The sequence below is a fragment of the Pongo abelii genome, chromosome X (assembly GCF_028885655.2).
Source record: "Pongo abelii isolate AG06213 chromosome X, NHGRI_mPonAbe1-v2.0_pri, whole genome shotgun sequence".
Lineage (NCBI taxonomy): Eukaryota > Metazoa > Chordata > Mammalia > Primates > Hominidae > Pongo > Pongo abelii.
The window spans coordinates 105,775,549-105,793,775 of record NC_072008.2 but is presented as its reverse complement, the minus strand read 5'-3'; the positions used below and the strand labels follow the sequence as shown (position 1 = coordinate 105,793,775).

The window sequence follows — 18,227 nt, the reverse complement described above, 5'->3', positions numbered from 1 at the left end:
TTTCTGTTAGTTTTCCTTCTAACAGACAGGACCCTCAGCTGCAGGTCTGTTGGAGTACCTGGCCGGCCCTGTGAGGTGTCAGTCTGCCCCTGCTGGGGGGTGCCTCCCAGTTAGGCTGCTCGGGGTTCAGGGGTCAGGGACCCACTTGAGGAGACAGTCAGCCCGTTCTCAGATCTCCAGTTGCGTACTGGGAGAACCAATGCTCTCCTCAAAGCTGTCAGACAGGGACATTTAAGTCTGCAGAGGTTACTGCTGTCTTTTTGTTTGTCTGTGCCCTGCCCCCAGAGGTGGAGCCTACAGAGGCAGGCAGGCCTCCTTGAGCTGTGGTGGGCTCCACCCAGTTCAAGCTTCCAGGCTGCTTTGTTTACCTAAGCGAGCCTGGGCAATGGCGGGCGCCCCTCCCCCAGCCTCGCTGCCGACTTGCTGTTTGATCTCAGACTGCTGTGCTAGCAATCAGCGAGACTCCGTGGGCGTAGGACCCTCTGAGCCAGGTGTGGGCTATATTCTCCTGGGGCACCGTTTCCTAAGCCCTTCGGAAAAGCACAGTATTCGGGTGGGAGTGGCCCGATTTTCCAGGTGCCGTCTGTCACCCCTGGAAAGGGAACTCCCTGACCCCTTGCGCTTCCCGAGTGAGGCAATGCCTTGCCCCTGCTTCGGCTGGCGCACGGTGCGCTCACCCACTGACCTGCGCCCACTGTCTGGCACTCCCTAGTGAGATGAACACGGTACCTCAGATGGAAATGCAGAAATCACCCGTCTTCTGCGTGGCTCGCGCTGGGAGCTGTAGACCGGAGCTGTTCCTATTCGGCCATCTTGGCTCAACTTGGACAATTTCTTATATAAAGGTACACAAGACTCTTGGGATTCTAATGTTTTCTTATTGTCAAAAGAATGTATCTATAATGGTACTTGACTCACAGTAAACAGCAGAATAGTACGTGTCTATTGCTATGTGCAAAGTACTTTCTCTTACCAAAGAGCACACCTTTATCTTAGTTCTTACCAAAGAAACCTCAATTTTTTCTGCTTCTACCTTCTGGGACTCCCCCAGTGTGGCCTAGTGTATTACCCCCCTGTAATTTCAGCTTTGTTTCAGTTCTCAAACCAATCCCCCTTTAAAGCTTTTGATTGTTATTCTCCCTGCTGGTCTACTCAGGACAGGATTGCCTAGCACTGATCTCTGGGCTCCTATAGTGTTCTTAAGTCACTTTGTGTTTGTCTGTACTATACAGACTAGTGGCCTGTAGGACCTATGACACAGTAGTCTAATGCTGACAACTGTTCTTCTATATTGACTCTTGAGTTCCAGCTTTTCCTTCCTGAGTACCCCAATTTGCAGATTTAAATTGTTGGTTTGAACTATGCTCAACAGTCATGTTCTGATAATTGGTCTAGTGTATCTTCCTTTTTCATCTGGTATAATAATAGTAATAATAGCTATCATATATTGGTGCTTACTATGTGGCAATTTCACCATACTTTTAAAATAGAGATGCAAAACTGAAAAATTCAGAGAAGAGTAGTAAACAAGATTAGAATGAGTTTTTCTTTTCATATGAGAACATGCTACTGGGATAGGGATTTTACTTTAAAGGCAAGAGGTAATTGGAATCTCATCTTCAATGGTTGTTATGGGGATAGATATTTAATAGCTTTTTTATTCAGATATTTAAAAATGGAAAAGTGCTTAAAACAGAAGCAGTAGAAATTTCTATTGAACATAATGAAAACCTTTACGGTTATCAAGGTGTAGAAAACTCACTATGGGCAACCAAAGACTGTTGATTAGCCTGTTCCTGGTTTAAAAAATTGCTTCAAAGCTGGCTACAGAAGGCTGTACAATTCACAAAATAATCTAAGAGCTGTTTTAGGTACTGCATAAACATGGAGAGAATGAAAAACATGTGAAAGACTGATATTATTAGAACTAAAATATTTTGCTGATTGACTTCAAGAGACTTGATAACTGGTCCTGGAATGTTTCCTATCCAGCTGCCTGAAGGCTGGAAGATGGACCCTCTAAAGTTCATCTAACACTGAGATTCTCGACATTCTCTGACGTTTCAATAGGGAATGAAAGCTGTTTTGGATCAGACTGAAAACTTGGTTACTTCTCTCAGCATGAGAATTCAAAAATGCACATTTGTATGTTTTGATTGATCACTCTTAATGATCATAATTAAATATGATTCATCATTGTAGTTTTACTAATAAATCAAAGTAGATCACAAGGCAAAATCATTTGTCCTATATAGCCATTTGTGCACTTTTATTGAGAAAGAAAAGATTATACAAGGGAGAAGAAAAAGACTGAATTTAGATTCCAGTGTTAACAATACCTTACTCTGCAAGACCATAGTAGACATTTTCTCAATATCCACAGGAATTCTAAGAAAGAGTTAAGTCTGGGACTGCAGTTTTCTCACATGTAAGATGTTGCTAAACATATATAAATATATTTGTGTACATAAATAAATATATAAAACCTATATAGGTGCTATATATATGCTAAATATATTACTTTATATGATAAGATATTGGAAGGATTGAATGAGATGTATGTACAAAGCATCTGATAAACTGCATGACACTCAGAAAAAGCCCAATAAATGTTAGCTACTTGCTCAGTGTATTATTTTTCAGTACATTCCTGGGGCATCTTTGCAATAGTATTGCAATGCTGATTCATACTTAGCTTATAGTCAGTTATGAATTCCAGGTCTCTCAAGCTATACTAATTTTTAATGGGGGCTCTTCCATCCTGTATCTGTGGTTATCTTTTTTTGATCTTTAAATCCAAGCTTGTTCCTAATGCTTTATGTTTTCTCCTGTTGGCATTATTCCCCTTTGTAGGACCATTTTACCAGTTTATTAGTGCCAATTTGTATGTTATTTCTGTATCTATAACACTGCCAGTTTTAAGACCATATAAAGGCCGGGCGGGGTGGCTCACTCCTGTAATCCCAGCACTTTGGGAGGCCGAGGCAGGCGGATCACGAGGTCAGGAGTACGAGACCAGCCTGACCAACATGGTGAAACCCCGTCTCTACAAAAAATACAAAAATTAGTCAGGCGTGGCGGCATGCGCCTGTAATCCCAGCTACTCAGGAGGCTGATGCAGGAGAATTGTTTGAACCCAGGAAGCAGAAGTTGCAGAAGTTGCAGTGAGCAGAGATTGCACCACTGCACTCCAGCCTGGGCGGCAGAGCGAGACTGTCTCAAAAAAAAAAAAAGGATTATATAAAAATTTGATTAACATACTCTTACTTTCTTAGTACTGGAGACTTGGTCAAAAGTCCTAATCCCTTTGCCTTTGCTCAACAGAAATGCTAGCTCTGCTCAGAAGTCCGCAGATACCTAATAAGAGGCTATGAAAGAAGGTGGAACATGCTTAATCATTTTGCAACTTGAATTTTTATTCTGACTTCTTATGGGCCCTGGATGTCCAGTTACAGTGTTACTTCTGTGGCTAGAATTAGGTTGTTCATAGATGGTTTCTGTTTCCCAGCCACCCAAGGTTTATTAATGTCAATTTTACTTTCAAACTGTGTGGACAACAGTAGTCCTTGGGATGTGACTGTTATTACAACTCAATTAATTCCTCTTATAAATGTATAATAAAATAAAAAATCAAATGGGATAAGATTTAGCTGCTCAGTTTTAATTTGCTGGTTGAAGAATTAAAATAAATTAGTTTGAAATGCTTTCTAGTTTCTGTGAAAGGTAAATATTTAAAAATAACTATTGTTCATTGAAGATTGCTTGTGTTTAACCTATCTTCTAAAATACAGTTTGTTTTTATGGAGATAATTGAAAGAAATTTAGAATGAATCACTGAGTTTAGGTATAGCATGGGGCTGTCCAAAAGTTCATCAATTCATATTACGTGAAGAAATTGGGAAACTAAGTAGGTATCATTTAGCCTAGTCTTCAGAGTAATTATTCTTCAGTTGATTTAGCATACTAGATAAAAATGAAGGTTAATTCCTATGCTAATTGAAAAAATTTTGTTAGTTTTTTTATTGAGTATTGCAATGCACATAGATTGTAAGCTTTAGTATATTGCATTCAGATCACTATCATATATAAAACACATAGATCAGAGCATGTCAAAATTTAGCTTATAATATGAATTAATGCAAGACACACTTGATCTTTGTAAGATAAAATATTTCACTGGAAAATAATAAATAATGAGGGAGGTAGCTTCTGAAATATTGTTTAGGGTTATTAGGGGCCACAGGCAAAGAAGAGGTGGTGGCAGTCCTGCTTCTCCCTTGTGTTAATGAGAAAATAATTGTTTGAGAATATCTTTGGTTTCAAGCAAAATCCCAGCAGGGAGGGCTTTGAAGATTTGTTCTTCATACCCTTTGACAGAAGAGAGTGCTAAAAAGACCTTAGAAAGATGTTAATCAAAATCGTTAAAGTTCCAGTATTCTAAATCTCCTTCACTGGAGGAAAATACATTCAAATAAACTTCCTTCTGCATACAGATTCCAGTATTGTTTGTTGAAGTTGTCATTGTGAATGCATTGTAATGTACTTAATGTACGTCCATCTTGAGTTCCCTGAGCACCTTGATTCCACTTCATAGAGCAGCCATTTGATTTATGCCTCAGCACACCAGGATGGCTCTAGTGTTGTCCTCTAGTATGTTCACCTTTCCTCTCCATGATGTAGATTTGATACCCATTTCGATATTTCAATAAATAACAAGACCCTGTGATTTTCTTCTCAAGAATGAATAAAAAGCTTCACCTGCTTATTCCAGGATCCTGATAGAGGACTCAAAAAAATGGAAGAGGTTTTCACTTGACCCACGGTTCTCAATTCATTTACATTTTGCTTAGTATGGTGACTCTTGGCTTTGTGTCTCCATGTGCTGAAAAGGAGATCAACTTTCACTGAAATATATTTATATATTACAGTAAAGATTAAATTCATCAAAATCACTAACAGGTTTTTTTTTTTTTTTTTTTTTTTTTTTTTTTTTTTTTTTACCTTGACTGCAGGGAGAAAGAAACAAATAAGACAATAAACTTTCCTCAGTGATTTATTCTAACAACTTCCTTGGAGTGTCTTGAAGTCGGTATAAATTTGGTTTGGAACTCTGTACGTTTACTTATACCCCTAAATAATAATAATGAATGGCCAGAATGCTGGTTTAAGAGGCCCTGCAGTTTATCCATCAACATATATTTGTTTAGCTTACTACGCCAGTCACTAAGGATTTTTTTATATGCCTTATGTCCTATGTCACAAAAATGAATGAAGGCACGTTATAATAATGGACAACAAAAAAACATTGAAACAAAAAAGGATTTCAATAACCAGAAGCCCTGTTCCTTGAGCATTTTGGCTTATCAAGCTTCCTTAAATACAGAAGCCTCACTGGTCCAATCTAGGTTAGCTTAGAAGAATATTTATTCTTCCTGAAAAAAATTTTATTTTTGTCCAAGATTACCATTTTTGGTGCTTTGATAGGTTATTTTTAATGTTTATTTTAAGTTCATCAGTACATGTTCAGATTTGTTATATAGGTAAATTGTGTGTCATGGGGGTTTGGTGTACAGATGTCATCACCCAGGTAATAAGCATAGTACCAGGTAATAAGCATAACAGTTTTTTGATACTCATCCTCCTCCCACCTTCCAGCCTCAAGTAGGCGCTGGTGTCTGTTGTTCCCTTCTTCTGAATAAAATCTTACAATCAACATAATAACTGAAATATAGAAACTGGACCTGGCATCTGAAGACTGAAGTTCAAATTCAAATTTTGATATTAATCAGCTATGTGACCTAGTTAATCAATTTCTCAATGTTTCGGTTTTCTCATCTGTAAAATAGGGATGACAGTACTTAAGGTACAAGGCTGCTATAATGGTTAAATAAAGCTGGGTGCGGTGGCTCATGCCTGTAATCCCAGCACTTTGGGAGGCTGAGGCAGGAGGATCACTTGAAGTCAAGAGTTTGAGACTACCCTGGCCAACATGGCGAAACCCTCTCTCTACTAAAAATACAAAAATTAGCTGGACGTGGTGGCACGCACCTGCAATCCCAGCTACTCGGGGGGCTGATACATGAGAATCACTTGGGCATGGGAGGCGAAAGTTGCAGTGAACCAAGATTGTGCCACTGCACTCCAGCCTGGGTGATGGAATGAGACTGTCTCAAAAAAAAAAAATTAAAAAAAAAGTTTAAATGAGATATTGTGTAAGAAAATGCTTGCAAACTGTAAAATGTCACATATAATTTTTATTATTCAAACAGTTGATGTTTTACAGTCTGGAGAATTGTTGTATTGATCTTATGCTCTCTGGAGTATCTAAATCACCTTGGTGCTTAATTCTTGTTTATTAAAACACTTGAGTGTTCCTCTACTACTCAAACTGCCCTTGAGTGGTGGTAACAATTTCCATATGATTGGTAAAGGTAAGAGATCAAGAAAGATATAAGAATACTTTGCTATATGATATTGATGAACAAAAGTGCAATATATAATGTATTTGTATATGTTAAAGCCTCACACATCACAGAACTGCTTTCTTAACTAGATGTTTAGATACTTACGTGGTGGTTTAGTCCTCCAAAGTCCAGATTCACTACATAGTTTCTTTTGTTTGCTTTCCCTGTAGTGCCAGGCCAGTCTGCCTGTTTCTGATTTATATTTATTGAATATATTGTATGGGTGAATGGTAAATAGGCATTCTGTTTTTTTGTTTATTTGTTTTAGTAAGTTCATTTGGGCTTTCCAAAGGGAAAGCGTTCAGTTTCCTGAGGAGCGCAGAACCTCTCACTGCATTTACCTACCCACCCCTCTGCCGGAGAGCTAAACATTTCCACTGGAGCATTATAGTTCCAGTGTACCCCTTTCCTCTCCATAATGTAGATTTGATGCCCATGTTGGTGTTTCAGTAAATTATAAGACCCTGTGATTTTCTTCTCTAGAATAAATAAAAAACTTCATCTGCTTATTCCAGGATCCTGATAGAGGACTCAGCTTGAGCCCGGACAGTTTTCCAAAAGAAGTCGTGAAGGCTTTTATTGTCCAAATAATTTTAGGCTAAGCAAAACCAGTCTCTGGAGAAGGTCCTGGGGAGAACAGTGGTGCAACATTGTTTTCACACCAAGAAGTAAAAATGATCTTTAAATGAGCTCTTATTTTGCTTCCCATCTCCTACAATTTTAAAGTTCACTTTTCTACGATTTGTTTTTATTCTTTGCAAGTAACATGATATTAAACTGTCAGTTATCTGTGGAAATAAGGCTAACCTGTATAATTGAAATCCATTGATAATCATAAAGACTTGTTTTTAGCTTCTGTCTTCAATCTTCTTCCTCCTAAATCCACTTTAAATAAAGACAGATCTGCTAATATGCAGCCCACTGTGGTGCTTGTGCTTTCCTCCTTCCCTTCTCATCCTACATTGGAGATCTTAATGAATAAAGACATGCCTAAAAGCCAGGCAGTCAGGAGGAGGAGAAGTGGAGGTCACGGATAATCTGGAAAATGAATAATCAGTGCCTCATAATGAGAGGTGACTACACTCATGTTTATGTACGATTCTTCTCAAGTGACATTTGTGTCTTCCATCCCACCTGCTACTCCAGGAATTTGGTTTTCTGTCCTTGGGAACTACAGAGTCACATAAGTTAAGAACTGCCTGCCTTCTTGTCTCAAAACCATTATTTATAGCCATAGAATGACAGAGATAGAAGGGATGTCACAGGTCATAGAGCAACTCATTATATTTTGCAGATGAGCAATTAGGATCCAGAGGGAGAAATGACTCCTCCAAAGTCACGGAGCTTGTTAGCAGCAGAAATGGGACTGAAAGCCAGGGTTTTGGACTCCTAGTCTAAAGTTTTTTCTGTCACATCTCACCTTTCAATCTTAAACGTTATTACTCTAAAGCAGAGGTCCCCAACCTTTTTGGCATCAAGGACTGGTTTTGTGGAAGACCATTTTTCCACGGACCAGAGGTGGGGGATGGTTTCAAGATGATTCAAGTGCATTACATTTATTGTGCACCTTGTTTCTATTATTACATTGCAATATATAATGAAATAATTATACAACTCATCATAGTGTAGAATCAGTGGGAGCCCTGAGCTTGTTTTCCTGCAAGTAGACAGTCCCATCTAGGATTGATGGGAGACAGTGACAGATCTTCAGGCATTAGATTCTCATAAGAAGTGCATAACCTGGATCCCTTGCATGCTCAGTTCACAATAGCGTATATGCTTCTATAAAAATTACTGCCACTGTTGATCTGACAAGAGGCAGAGCTCAGTTGCTAATGCAAATGATGGGGAGTGGCTGTAAATAAAAATGAAGCTTCACTCGCTGGCTCACTGCTCACCTCCTGCTGTGTGGCCCGGTTCCTAACAGACCACGGACTGGTACTGGTCCATGGCCTGGGGGTTGAGGACCCCTGCTCTAAAGTAGTCACTGTGAAGTCAGTTCTGTTGATTTCATCTCTTCATATTCTCCCTAGGATGGAAGATGCTAGACACTCTTTCTCCTGATTTTCTTTTACTGGGTTCACTTCCCTTTCACTCCATCCTCAATGTCACTGCTTTAGTTCAGGCTCTCATTGCCTCTGAGATTTTGCACATATTGTTCCATGGAGTGATCTCTTTTCCTTTGTCTACCTAGAAAATGTTTGTGCTTCAAGATGATGAAGGCTTTAGCCAAAGACTTCCTGTTCACTTGGACAGAGTTAATTATACGCTTTGTGATATCACTGAACCATTTACATAGCTTCATTGTATTACCATATGATAAATATTTGCATGTATCTCCTGTATTGCGCTGTGAACTTCTTGAAAGAAAGAACTTTGTCTACTTTTCACTCCCTTCTTTCTGTACACAGTGCCTGAATGTAGGGCTCAATAAATAAGCATTCAATGTGCCAATGTCCAATATACTTTGTAGGTCACAGTGATGGCCAGACATTTAAGTTAATAAATACAGATGACCTTTTTTTATTAGTTGGGCTATGTTATTTTGGTTAATATAACCTTCATGTTCATTTTAAAAGTGTCAATCAGTCATACTTTTGAAAATCTTGCATAGGAAGCAGAATTTGAATTAATGAATTTGTTTGGAAAGCACATTTACAAGGTAAGCCCACAACAGAAAACTGTCTGTGTAATGTATTTTTAAAAATAATTTAAATATATAAATACTAGAGCTGCCTTTTCAATCCTTAGTACTGAAGCCTTACATCACTATAAGGAGAAAATGTAATTAGGTATATGAAATGTAAAAAATTATAGTACATTAACATGAGAGTATCAATACATTGTTTTTCTTGGCATATATTTGAGAAACATCAAGGGAACACAGTGTTGTTTATTCATATCATGAGCTAGAAACAAACCTAATGCAATGGGATGATTTTCTGTGCTAAGACCTAAACAACATATTTAAAGAATGAATACTTGGGTATTTTTGCTTGTTTATATTTCTGTCTGAAAGTTTACATACCTGAAAAGTTGGTAAGTATTGCAAATTTGGGACTATTGCATCCAGGCAGAATTTTTTGCCTGTTCCACCACTGCTTCTGCTTCTCTGCTTCCTTCTTTATCTCTTCATCTTCTTATAGCATCATTTGCTTTGTTGTTACAATTGCAAAAAGTTGTGACAATTGTAAAAAGAGCTGTATGGGTCATGGTCATTTTAATGATAACTTTATGTATACAGTTGAGGTTCAAGTTTAAGCATCATTCACCATGAATCTAAGGTCTTCCCTCCTATGTCACAGAGGTTGCTTCATCTCTGGACAGCTCTTGTGGTGTTGTGCGCGGAAGTCAGAAATGAATCCATGCACTCATTTTGCCAGAGTCATGGTCAAAAGCATATCAATAAAGAATCAGCACCACCAAAGAAGCAAATTTGTCATCCATAATTTAAAAGGAACAGATGATCCAACAGTAATTGTTAGTCACTTCATTAACTAATTGATGCATTTTTTAATTTTTGGAGTGGATTCCAACTACCAACATTTGATACTGTCCTAGTGATCGTTTCCTGCACATTCACATATATCCTCAAGATGTTAAAAATCCCAAGGCTTATTTATCAGAAAAATGTAATTAGGTCTTACCACATTGGAGTGCCATGCCTAATAGATCTGTGGCTCCCATACTAAGGTTTATAATATGTGTATATATAAATGAAAGCTGTCTATCATTTAATTTTCCTCATATTGTTATGAATTTTATATGCCATAGGATAAATCCAACCATTCAACATTGTGCCCTTGGTGTTTTATCAAATCATAGCTTGGAGCAATTTAAGAACAGGTTAGGGAATAGCTTTAAGGTATAATGCAAACCAAAAGGTCTAATTCCTCTAATCCCACAAGCCTACTTCTACTTGCTTGAGTGTCCAGAGGGGGTTTGCTTAGCCTTTTGTTCTAGAAATAGATGACCTTAGAAGTGAAATAATAAATGGATGAATAAATGAATGATGACAAATCTTTCATCCAATTCTAGCATGATAGAATAATATAGAATGTGGGGTCCATTTAGCATTAAAGGAGATGAGTAATACATACTAATTAGATCCTTTTTTGGGAAAAGTAAAGTAGCACCTAACTGTATTCAAGGCCAATCCTGCGCATGATAGAAAATGTAGCACCATTTGACTTGAATTCACCTTTGGCCACTTTTATGCATAATTTTTATATTTTTTCTTTTTTATATACACTGATCCTTGGGAAAGACTGTGGCTCCGTAAAAGCTCTGTGTGCTGATCTTCTTCAGCTCGTATCATTTCAATGCTCCAGACCTTTCCAGATCACTTTTCATCACCTACACAACCTGGTATCCACCCTTTTGGGGTCTTGCTCTGTGATGGGGTTACTGGGATGGCCTAACTAATGCATTAATAGCTGAGTGGGTAATTACCCATTAGGTAATATTTGCATCTCAATTAAGACCTTCCAAGTGTTAACCTTATGAAGCAAATATGATGGCAAATATTTTAGCAAATGTGTAGCAAAAAATATGTGTCTTGGCACAATTCTGGATATAAAGAGATGAGGAAGATGTAGTCCCTATACTCCAAATGTAATGAAGAAATAGATATGTAAGTAGATGCATAACAGTGTGATATATTAGTTGTTGCAATAGAGAGATGGACTATGCCTGGGGCATTGGGGTAGACTTCATAGAGGGAGTGAAGTCTGAACTATTATAAACAATGTTTTCCAGATTCATATTTTAAAAGTTACCCTGGTATCAGAGAAGAAATTGGATGAGGCCAAGGCCAGAAAATTTTTAATCTTCCAGAAAAGAGATGACAATAGTGTGAAGTAAGGGAATAGGAGGAAAATGGAGGAGAGTTGGTAATTTTCATTTTTAATTTTGTAGATAGAATCAACAGGACTTGATTGGTGATTGTTTTGTATATGTAGTATGATGAAGAAGAAAGTGTTGAGGAAAAATCCAAGGATTCTGGTTTTGGAAACGATGTAAATGGTGAAGCTATTAGGTGAGATTCAAATTATAGATGAAGTAGTAGGTTTAGGATGTGGGGAAAGAAGACATTGACTTTTCCCTTCCTGTTCAAAGGATGAGTAACTTGGAATGGCCACGGTTGGTAGGCCCAGGTAAGTCCGTTCTCCAGCTCTTCCTGTTAGGAAGTTCTGTCCAAATTGTTCAATCTGGATAGCATTATCCATATTGTCCAGAGCCCTGCACTTGTATTCTTGATTGTCATATTCATGCTATATATTTGAAGCAAGTATACCCAAGACTAATCTTCAATAATGTAGACTTGGGAAAAAAATGAAGCAAACTTTTTTCTATTATGAAAAAATGTTTTGTTATCCTCTTCTATCACAGTTTATGAAATCTGCCATTTATTACATCTCTTTGGGATTAAGATACTGTCGTATCTGGTAACAAGTTAGACAAAATTAAGTTTATTTCAGTAAATGAATGCTACTACCCTGAGGGGTTAGATTTTGGGAGTTGGGAAGAGGGAATTTGAGAGCATAGGATGGCCACCTTCTAGGTCCAGGAGGACCTTTGTGGCAGGAAGACATGGGCTATATGGGAGTAGCTTGTAGGTCCTTGGTGCCTGGAAGAGGAAGGGTACATTGAAGAAATTATGTGCCCTTTTCTCAGTTTTGATGTGGGCTGGGCTTCTGTGAATGTTTCTTTTTATTAGAAAGCTACCTACAGGAGTGTTATGAGATTTAATTAATGGTTGCCAAATGCTTTGCAAAGATAATGCCATGTGTAAATGATTAATAATTGCAGGCAAAAGCAGCTATGTATCTTGTTTGTGAATGTACCCTGAATTATCGTTTTCTGCTATAGATCATGGGAGCACATATGAAATCAATCTAAGTAAGGAGCAGATTACACATCTTACTTTGATTAGAGGGTAAATTCCTCGTCAAGAGAAAGTTGAGGGATAGGTAGTAAAAGAGGGCTTGGTTCTATTTCCTAATCCAACTACACTGATATTCCAGCAGTTGGCAAGTCTGTTTGTTGTTCTGAAAAACCTGAGTCCTCCAACATTGGCCTTATTCAGATTGGCTACAGGATGCCAAGCCAGAACCACTAGTTTTCTTGACTCATTCTCTCAAATAAATTAGAAGCATTTCCTTACCTTCTTTTTTAATGCCTTCATTCTTCACAATCAATTACCATGAGTCTATACATTCAACCTTCAGAATGTCTCTCTTGTCTGTCCCTATTTTCCACTTCCTTTCTATCCTTTCTCAGGACCTCAGAATGTTTTTTTCTGAGGTATTGTGATAGTCTTACTCTTCCTCTATAGAGAACAGAAAGATAAGAATTATCCACCATGCAGATAGCATGGCTTTGGTTGGCTATCTTGCATTTGTCCCTGCAGATTCATCTTCCAACCTTCTCCACCCTCCTTTGTGCCTTGGACGGTGGGCCTTTTCACTCTGATGGTGGTTTCTTTTGCTGTGCAGAAGCTCTTTAGTTTAATTAGATCCCATTTGTCAATTTTGGCTTTTGTTGCCATTGCTTTTGGTGTTTTAGACATGAAGTCCTTGCCCATGCGTATGTCCTGAATGGTATTGCCTAGGTTTTCTTCTAGGGTTTTTATGGTTTTAGGTCTAACATGTAAGTCTTTAATCCATCTTGAATTAATTTTTGTATAAGGTGTAAGGAAGGGATCCAGTTTCAGCTTTCTATATATGGCTAGCCAGTTTTCCCAGCACCATTTATTAAATAGGGAATCCTTTCCCCATTGCTTGTTTTTCTCAGGTTTGTCAAAGATCAGATAGTTGTAGATATGTGGCATTGTTTATGAGGGCTCTGTTCTGTTCCATTGGTCTATATCTCTGTTTTGGTACCAGTACCATGCTGTTTTGGTTACTTTGGCCTTGTATTATAGTTTGAAGTCAGGTAGCATGATGCCTCCAGCTTTGTTCTTTTGGCTTAAGATTGACTTGGCGATGCGGGCTCTTTTTTGTTTGCATATGAACTTTAAAGTAGTTTTTTCCAATTCTGTGAAGAAAGTCATTGGTAGCTTGATGGGGATGGCATTGAATCTATAAATTACCTTGGGCAGTATGGCCATTTTCACGATATTGATTCTTCCTACTCATGAGCATGGAATGTTCTTCCATTTCTTTGTATCCTCTTTTATTTCATTGAGCAGTGGTTTGTAGTTCTCCTTGAAGAGGTCCTTCACATCCCTTGTAAGTTGGATTCGTAGGTATTTTATTCTCTTTGAAGCAATTGTGAATGGGAGTTCACTCATGATTTGGCTCTCTGTTTGTCTATTATTGGTGTATAAGAATGCTTGTGATTTTTGCACATTGATTTTGTATCCTGAGACTTTGCTGAAGTTGCTTATCAGCTTAAGGAGATTTTGGGCTGAGACAATGGGGTTTTCTAGATATACAATCATGTCATCTGCAAACAGGGACAATTTGGCTTCCTCTTTTCCTAATTGAATACCGCTTATTTCCTTCTCCTGCCTGATTGCCCTGGCCAGAACTTCCAACACTATGTTGAATAGGAGTGGTGAGAGAGGGCATCCCTGTCTTGTGGCAGTTTTCAAAGGGAACCCTTCCAGTTTTTGTCCATTCAGTATGATATTGGCTGTGGGTTTGTCATAGATAGCTGTTATGATTTTGAGATACGTCCCATCGATACCTAATGTATTGAGAGTTTTTAGCATGAAGGGTTGTTGAATTTTGTGAAAGGCCTTTTCTGCATCTATTGAGATAATCATGTAGCTTTTGTCGTTGGTTCTGTTTATATGCTGGATTATGTTTATTGATTTGCATATGTTGGACCAGCCTTGCATCCCAGGGATGAAGCCCACTTGATCATGGTGGATAAGCTTTTTGATGTGTTGCTGGATTCGGTTTGCCAGTATTTTATTGAGGATTTTTGCATCAATGTTCATCAAGGATATTGGTCTAAAATTCTCTTTTTTTGTTGTCTCTCTGCCAGGCTTTGGTATCAGGATGATGCTGGCCTCATAAAATGAGTTAGGGAGGATTCCCTCTTTTTCTATTGATTGGAATAGTTTCAGAAGGAATGGTACTAGCTCTTCCTTGTACCTCTGGTAGAATTCGGCTGTGAATCCATCTGGTCCTGGACTCTTTTTGGTTGGTAAGCTATTAATTATTGCCTCAATTTCAGAGCCTGTTATTGGTCTATTCAGAGATTCAACTTCTTCCTTGTTTAGTCTTGGGAGAGTGTAAGTGTTGAGGAATTTATCCATTTCTTCTAGATTTTTTAGTTTATTTGTGTAGAGGTATTTATAGTATTGTCTGATGGTAGTTTGTATTTCTGTGGGATCGGTGGTGATATCCCCTTTGTCATTTTTTATTGTGTCTATTTGATTCTTTTCTCTTTTCTTCTTTATTAGTCTTGCTAGCAGTCTATCAATTTTGTTGATCTTTTCAAAAAACCAGCTCCTGGATTCATTAATTTTTTGAAGGGTTTTTTGTGTCTCTATTTCCTTCAGTTCTGCTCTGATCTTAGTTATTTCTTGCCTTCTGCTAGCTTTTGAATGTGTTTGCTCTTGCTTCTCTAGTTCTTTTAATTGTGATGTTAGGGTGTCAATTTTAGATCTTTCCTGCTTTCTCTTGTGGGCATTTAGTGCTATAAATTTCCCTCTACACACTGCTTTGAATGTGTCCCAGAGATTCTGGTACATTGTGTCTTTGTTCTCGTTGGTTTCAAAGAACATCTTTATTTCTGCCTTCATTTCATTTTGTACGCAGTAGTCATTCAGGAGCAGGTTGTCAAGTTTCCATGTAGTTGAGCAGTTCTGAGTGAGTTTCTTAATCCTGAGTTCTAGTTTGATTGCACTGTGTTCTGAGAGACAGTTTGTTATAATTTCTGTTCTTTTACATTTGCTGAGGAGTGCTTTACTTCCAAGTATGTGGTCAATTTTGGAATAGGTGTGATGTGGTGCTGAAAAAAACTGTATATTCTGTTGATTTGGGGTGGAGAGTTCTGTAGATGTCTATTAGGTCCGCTTGGTGCATAGCTGAGTTCAATTCCTGGATATCCTTGTTAACTTTCTGTCTCGTTGATCTGTCTAATGTTGACAGTGGGGTGTTAAAGTCTCCCATTATTAATGTGTGGGAGTCTAAGTCTCTTTTAGGTCACTAAGGTCTTGCTTTATGAATTTGGGTGCTCCTGTATTGGGTGCATATGTATTTAGGATAGTTAGTTCTTCTTGTTGAATTGATCCCTTTACCATTATGTAATGGCCTTTTTTGTCTCTTTTGATCCTTGTTGGTTTAAAGTCTGTTTTATCAGAGACTAGGATTGCAACCCCTGCCTTTTTTTGTTTTCCATTTGCTTGATAGATCTTCCTCCATCCCTTTATTTTGAGCCTATGTGTGTCTCTGCACATGAGATGGGTTTCCTGAATACAGCACACTGATGGTTCTTGACTCTTTATCCAATTTGCCAGTCTGTGTCTTTTAATTGGAGCATTTAGTCCATTTACATTTAAGGTTAGTATTGTTATGTGTGAATTTGATCCTGTCATTATGATGTTAGCTGGTTATTTTGCTCCTTAGTTGATGCAGTTTCTTCCTAGCCTTGATGGTCTTTACAATTTGGCATGTTTTTGCAGTGGCTGGTACTGGTTGTTCCTTTCCACGTTTAGTGGTTCCTTCAGGAGCTCTTTTAGGGCAGGCCTGGTGGTGACAAAATCTCTCAGCATTTGCTTGTCTGTAAAGTATTTTATTTCTCCTTCACTTATGAAGCTTAGTTTGGCAGGATATGAAATTCTGGGTTGAAAATTCTTTTCTTTAAGAATGTTGAATATTGGCCCCCACTCTCTTCTGGCTTGTAGAGTTTCTGCCGAGAGATCAGCTGTTAGTCTGATGGGTTTCCCTTTGTGGGTAACCCGACCTTTCTCTCTGGCTGCCCTTAACATTTTTTCCTTCATTTCAACTTTGGTGAATCTGACAATTATGTGTCTTGGAGTTGCTCTTCATAAGGATTATCTTTGTGGTGTTCTCTGCATTTCCTGAATGTGAATGTTGGCCTGCCTTGCTAGATTGGGGAAGTTCTCCTGGATAGTATCCTGCAGAGTGTTTTCCAACTTGGTTCCATTCTCCCCGTCACTTTCAGGTACACCAATCAGACGTAGATTTGGTCTTTTCACAAAGTCCCATATTTCTTGGAGGCTTTGTTAGTTTCTTTTTATTCTTTTTTCTCTAAACTTCTCTTCACGTTTCATTTCATTCATTTCATCTTTCATTGCTGATACCCTTTCTTCCAGTTGATTGCATTGGTTACTGAGGCTTGTGCATTTGTCACGTAGTTCTCGTGCCGTGGTTTTCAGCTCCATCAGGTCCTTTAAGGACTTCTCTGCATTGGTTATTCTAGTTATCCATTCATCTAATTTTTTTTCAAAGTTTTTAATTTCTTTGCCATTGGTTCGAACTTCCTCCTTTAGCTCAGAGTAGTTTGATCTTCTGAAGCCTTCCTCTCTCAACTCGTCAAAGTCATTCTCCGTCCAGCTTTGTTCTGTTGCTGGTGAGGAGCTGCGTTCATTTGGAGGAGGAGAGGTACTCTGATTTTTAGTTTCCAGTTTTTCTGCTCTGTTTTTTCCCCATCTTTGTGGTTTTATCTACCTTTGGTCTTTGGTGATGGTGACGTACAGATGGGTTTTTGGTGTGGATGTCCTTTCTGTTTGTTAGTTTTCCTTCTAACAGTCAGGACCCTCAGCTGCAGGTCTGTTGGAGTTTACTGGAGGTCCACTGCAGACTCTTTTTGCCTGGGTGTCAGCAGCTGTGGCTGCAGAACAGTGGATATTGGTGAACCGCAAATGCTTCTGCCTGATTGTTCCTCTGGAAGTTTTGTCTCAGAAGAGTACCTGGCCGTGTGAGGTGTCAGTCCACCCCTACTGGGGGGGTGCCTCCCGGTTAGGCTACTCGGGAGTCAGGGACCCACTTGAGGAGGCAGTCTGCCTGTTCTCTGATCTCCAGCTGCGTGCTGGGAGAACCACTACTCTCTTCAAAGCTGTCAGACAGGGACATTTAAGTCTGCAGAGGTTATTGCTGTCTTTTGTTTGTCTGTGCCCTGCCCCCAGAGGTGGAGCCTACAGATGCAGGCAGGCTTCCTTGAGCTGTGTTGGGCTCCACCCAGTTTGAGCTTCTGGGCCACTTTGTTTACCTACTCAAGCCTGGGCAATGGCAGGCGCCCCTCCCCCAGCCTCGCTGCTGCCTTGCAGTTTGATCTCAGACTGCTGTGCTAGCAATCAGTGAGGCTCCGTGGGTGTAGGACCCTCCAAGCCAGGTGCAGGATATAATCTCCTGGTGTGCCATTTGTTAAGCCCATTGGAAAAGCACAGTATTAGGGTGGGAGTGACCCGATTTTCCAGGTGCCATCTCTCACCCCTTTCTTTGACTGGGAAAGGGAGTTCCCTGACCCCTTGCACTTCCCAGGTGGGGTGATGCCTCGCCCTCCTTCGGCTCATGCACTGTGCACTGCACCCACTGTCCTGCACCCACTGTCCTGCACCCACTGTCCGGCAGTCCCCAGTGAGATGAACCCGGTACCTCAGTTGGAAATGCAGAAATCACCTATCTTCTGCGTTGCTCATGCTGGGAGCTGTAGACTGGAGCTGTTCCTATTTGGCCATCTTGACTCCACCTATATCAGTTTATTAATTGGAGCTGTTTATTTACATATAAGTCCGTCCTGGATTTACAACTCACCTAATAAACAAAGTTAATTATTAATAAT

At 39.1% G+C, this 18,227-nt stretch overlaps 1 long non-coding RNA gene across 1 annotated transcript in view; it reads left to right on the top strand.

Annotated features, from left to right (window-relative positions):
• The first annotated feature begins 260 nt into the window (after window positions 1-260).
• LOC134760899 (uncharacterized) overlaps window positions 261-18,227 on the top strand; it is a 266,329-nt gene continuing 248,362 nt past the window's right edge. The window contains exon 1 of the long non-coding RNA XR_010138965.1: window positions 261-845. This is a non-coding gene — a long non-coding RNA (uncharacterized LOC134760899). The remainder of the gene's footprint in view (window positions 846-18,227) is intronic.